Here is a 5,921-nt window from a genome sequence, read left to right on the forward strand (position 1 = left end):
ACGGCACCTCTCAAGCGTTCGGAGACAGTCTCCTTAACTAGTCCACCGGAAGCCAGACACGAGGACAGAAATGCAAGTAAAGCTACCTCCATTGCTGAATAAGCTGCACTTCACTGCCTTGAGAGACCCCAAAGCTCAGCTGGTGTGGCTGGAGGAAGCTGGCGGCTTCTAGGCAAATGTTTCTTACTTCTGCTTTGGCAACGAGACGGCGAAGAGTGTTACCGACAGCAATGGGTCCGATTCCCCAATCCTTCTTCTTCAAAGCGCACAATGAGGCTCCAAAAAAGAAAAGTTCAATTTCATCTGGAATTCGCCGAGTCAAACAGTTATTGACGAAGGTTGTTAACTCGGAGAGAAGAACTGATGCAGCTGTACCGAGTACTGTGTTTGCCATCTCTTTGAGGTGTTGTGGTCGAATTCCAGTGTAACCTCCTGCAGATCCTGCTGGAAATGACACTATCGCTTTATAGACTTCTGATTCTGGCAAAATTAATTATCCAGTGATGAGGTCTTCCTCAGGGTTGCTGTTAACGACTCTGGTGCCCTTGTTTAGTGTTTGTCTCTTAGTGCTTGGGCTGTGGCCTCATCTTTGAGAGAAACAGTGTCATCACTAGTAATTATTTTGAGTGCTCCCACTGTGTAATCTTCGATTTTTTTTGCTAACCTGTTTGCAAACTTTCTCGTTTCCAGTGGGATTTTTCTTGGGTCTGTCTCTGTGATTCCTGCGATGATGGGGCAGAGGGACACAATTATCCGTTCTTGGGTAGTTGCGCACTGCCTTGATGACTGGTGTGGTTAGCAGCTTGCCTCATCTTTAAGGAACTGCAAGACAAACATTGCCGAACAGGAGTAGGTTGTGCCTTGCTTTAATGGTGCCTCGGGCTTCTAAGTTGGTGGAACCTCCATTCACCTCCATTCCCTGCCGCATATGGACGAGCCGCCTTAGAAATGTGAGATAGGGTACTGCTAGTAGTGGATATGAATGCCATCAGATCTTCGCGACTGAGGAGATTAGCACTGAATCTTTCATCTGCTTGTGGAGGCTGTGGGCTGCTCTCTGCAGGGACCATATGTGATCCAGCATATCCACTGTGTGCTCGTATAAGGCCATTCCTGTTGAGTTCCCGATGCGCTACACACACATGACATGTGCCTCTTCTTTTACTCTTAGTTGCAGTTTCCCTGACTTTGTGGCTGGCTAGCTGCATTACCTGCCATACCTCAATCTGAGGGTGGAGGCACATACCCTGGGTTGTTCATGGTGGGGTGGAGGAGAGCATAAGCCTAGATCTGGCTGGAGGTCTCAAGTCATTGTGGAAGGCGGGGTAGGGAGGTGGAGGTGGTGTGAGGAATGATGAGGGTGAGGGCGTAGCGGAGGAGGTGTGATGACTTGGAGTGGCAGGCCTACCAGAGTTGCCCACTCACTGCACTATACGATACCTCATTATACATGACACGACACTATACACTATACATACATATATATATATATATATATATATATATATATATATATATATATATATATATATATATATATATATATATATATATATATATATATATATATATATATATATATATATATATACTGTTTCGTATATTGTTTACTTTTGCTATATATAGGATATTTCGGTTCCGTCATAGAAATGGCTTATAATAGACTGTATATATTTTGTAAATGCTTTAGAAACATATAGCATGAAGTGCTTCCCAGAATTCGACATTGTTAAGTCAGTAAGATTAATTAATAATGGATCTCAACATTTACGTATAATAATACGTTACGAGGGAAGAGCTGTCATGTAGCATCATTCCTTGATGTATATCTACACGCAGTCTGCAAATTTTCAGGAGAAACTTGAAGCAACGTTTCAGCCCGTCCTTGACTCTTATAAGGTCGTGAATAGATGATGGTCTAGGACGGACCGAAACGTCGTCTTCAGTTTCCTTCCTCTCCAAGGCGTACGATAGATGGGGATTTTTCCGACCTTTTTTTTAAATTAACATTATTAGGTACTGGAGCACCTAGTATCCAGTACCTAAATGCGTCAATTCTTCTTAATCCTTGACTTTAGCAAAGTTTTTCTCCCCAATAGTTCTGTACTAAAATTATACTAATACGTAAATTCTAAATATTTTTTTCATAAATTTACAAAAAATAATGAAAGGGAGCAACTGAGTGCGACTTACCATAATTAGTTTGTGATTAATGAAGCGATGATAATTTTCTTCTGAGAATGTTGTTGTAAATTCGCCGGTATAATTGCCCGGGCCTTTTGCAAAAGGTGGCCCCGGCTTTGGCTTCCTGTCGTGGGATGAGGTACCAGTACTTCCTCGTGTTGTGGGACCAGCTGTCCCTAGGCTTAGCCCATTCCTCGCCCCCACGGGGCTCAGAGGGAGAAGGTAAGCACCTTGGGCTGCCACAAACCCCGCCCACATTGGGCTCGAAGAGTGTGGCTGCTGCATAGCAGCAGACGATGTCAGGAGGTGCAAAGGGAGCAAGCACTACAGGATCCTTTTGGAGCCACACTCCAGCTTTGGGTCGAAGCACGAGTGCTGGGGAAGCTCAAGAATGTCTCTTGCCGTGTGTGTTGCTGCTGCAACACACAGAGTTCCTCTTGGTGAGTAAAATGTTGTAACGCTGGGAATCGTTGGAGATAAATGGTATAAAATATCGACATGATGGAAAAATAAGCACAAATGAAGCATAATGCGAACCTTCATTGACGATGTTGGGCGAAACGTAGTCAATGAAGAATCGCATTATACCGCATCTGTGTTTATTTTTTCCAGTGGGAATCTTCACCGACGAAATATTTCACCTGCGCTGCAGGTCTCATCAGTCGAAGACAGAGATGAATCACACTTCTGGAGACACATCAACCTGCGTGAGAAACAAAACAGACCAGGTGGTGCAAGTTGCTATTAGTTACTCTCCCCTTTTTTTCCGATTCTTATGAATAACAATTGTCTATGTATCGACAATAGCTTGATCACATTCACTGAAGAAGGTGATGCCCAAAACTATCATTTAATCTCCTTGCACGATGATGTCTTCCACTGGCCACTTGCTTCTTCCTCTCCAGGTTCCTGGGTCTTGAAATTGAACTGTACTGATGGTGAGAGGCGCATTCGTTCCTCTTTCAGATGCACAAATGCTGGTAAATGTCGCAGCAATGATATGAGTGTATATAGAAATGGACAGGCATCATCTGCATATCCCGTAACCTCACGCCAGTGTTCGGTAACCTTAACGGAGACATCTTAACAAGCATAAAAAAAGCGTATGCCCCGTGCTGCACACGTTTGCCTGAAGAAAAGGGTTAAACTGAGTATCTGTTGTTTTTAAACTTGCTTTATTATGATGAAAATCATTAGCCAACTTATCCAAAAAGCCACGTAAAGCCTTTCAACGGCAGTAGGCCTAAATTCACCATCACCTCACCTCAGTACATTGGAATAATGTATATTAATTACTTTACTGTTTCAGCCTACGATTAATTATTCTGTAAACAATGCCTATATGGGGCACAAAATTTATCAGTCTATATGATCTCTATGTGTATTCCTGTAACATCTTAGGATCTAAGGACGTCTTGGGATCCAAGGACATTTTAGGATCTGAGGACGTCTTGGGATCCAAGGACATCTTAGGATCTAAGGACGTCTTGGGATCCAAGGACATCTTAGGATCTAAGGACGTCTTGGGATCCAAGGACATCTTAGGATCTAAGGACGTCTTGGGATCCAAGGACATCTTAGGATCTAAGGACGTCTTGGGATCCAAGGACATCTTAGGATCTAAGGACGTCTTGGGATCCAAGGACATCTTAGGATCTAAGGACGTCTTGGGATCCAAGGACATCTTAGGATCTAAGGGCGTCTTGGGATCCAAGGACATCTTAGGATCTAAGGACGTCTTGGGATCCAAGGACATCTTAGGATCTAAGGACGTCTTGGGATCCAAGGACATTTTAGGATCTGAGGACGTCTTGGGATCCAAGGACATCTTAGAATCTAAGGACGTCTTGGGATCCAAGGACATCTTAGGATCTAAGGACGTCTTGGGATCCAAGGACATCTTAGGATCTAAGGACGTCTTGGGATCCAAGGACATCTTAGGATCTAAGGACGTCTTGGGATCCAAGGACATCTTAGGATTTAAGAACATCTCTACTGAAGTCTTTTATGTATAAAAAATATATTTAACGTTGAAAACATCTCTTAATGGTGTCCCAGTTCTGTCTCTCCTTGGAACGACCTTCAATAAACCTTTTAAGGTTAGTCCTAAAATGAACGACCTCGGAGAAGCGAGCCTCGAGGAATAAGCTTCAAGTAACGACTTTCAAAGAGCAACTTTCAAGGAGCGACACCCAAGGAACGAGTTTCAAGGAAGAATCCTCAAGGCAACACCTCCATGGATCGAACATCAAGTGACGACTTATATGGAACAACCTTAAGGTATTACTTTCAAGGCGTCCCGCCTTGTAAAAGAAAATAAACCCCCCAAAATGGCTTCGTTTTATGGGAACCATATCCTTGGCCAAGATGCTAAGAGTAGGACTTTTAATCCCAGGAATGGAGGAATCCCAGGAATGGTTGGGAATCCCTGAAACGGTGGGAATCCCTGGAATAACTCTCGCTACTCTCCTTTCAAGGCAGGAATTAGCTTCATCTCCAGCTGCAGGAGATGCAGCTAAGGAATCGGGAACGGGAATCCTGAGCCCAGGATGGGAATTTTGGAATGAGAAGGAAAGGAAGGAGAGGAAGGAGAGGAAGGAGAGAGAGAGGAAGGAGAGGAAGGAGAGGAAGGAGAGGAAGGAGAGGAAGGGAGATATTACAAGAGAACAACAATTTTTTTGTTTATTTCAGAGTATTTTGTAAAAAAAGCAAACCAGTGTAAATACAAGCAAACAGAAGCAAATATAAGGCCGCACAAGCACAAACAAGCACATACAAAGCCATACAGGGTTACCTAAGGCCACACAAGCACATACAAGGTCATACAAGCCCACACAAGCACATACCAAGCTTTACAAGTCCATACAAGCACATACAAGCGCACACAAGCACATGCAAGCACATACGAGCACATACAAGGTCCATACTGCAGTATGCAGCACTAGTTTGGAACCCACACCTGTCAAACACGTCAAGAAATTGGAGAAAGTGCAAAGGTTTGCAACAAGGCTAGTTCCAGAGCTAAGGGGAATGTCCTATGAAGAAAGGTTAAGGGAAATCGGTCTGACAGCACTGGAGGACAGGAGGATCAGGGGAGACATAATAACGACATACAAAACACTGCTTGGAATAGACAAGTTGGACAGAGACAGGATGTTCCAGAGATGGGACACATAAACAAGGGGTCACAATTAGAAGCTGAAGACTCAGACGAGTCTCAGGGATGTTAGGAAGCATTTCTTCAGTCATAGAGTCGTCAGGAAGTGGAATAGTCTGGCGAGCGATGTAGTGGAGGCAGGAACTATACATAGTTTTAAGACGAGGTACGATAAAGCTCATTGAGCAGGGAGAGGGAGGACCTAGCAGCGGTCAGTGAAGAGGTGGGGCCAGGAGCTGAGTCTCGACCCTTGCAACCACAATTATGTGAGTACAAGGTCATAAAAGCCCATACAAGCACATACAAGCCCAAACACGCTCACACACATCCACACACGCCCACACACGCCCACACACGCCCACACACGCCCACACACGCCCACACACGCCCACACACGCCCACACACGCCCACACACGCCCACATACGCCCACACACGCCCACACACGCCCACACATGCCCACACACGCCCACACACGCCCACACACGCCCACACACGCCCACACACGCCCACACACGCCCACACACGCCCACACACGCCCACATACGCCCACACACGCCCACACACGCCCACACATGCCC

Source organism: Cherax quadricarinatus, chromosome 3, assembly GCF_038502225.1.
Source record: "Cherax quadricarinatus isolate ZL_2023a chromosome 3, ASM3850222v1, whole genome shotgun sequence".
NCBI lineage: Eukaryota > Metazoa > Arthropoda > Malacostraca > Decapoda > Parastacidae > Cherax > Cherax quadricarinatus.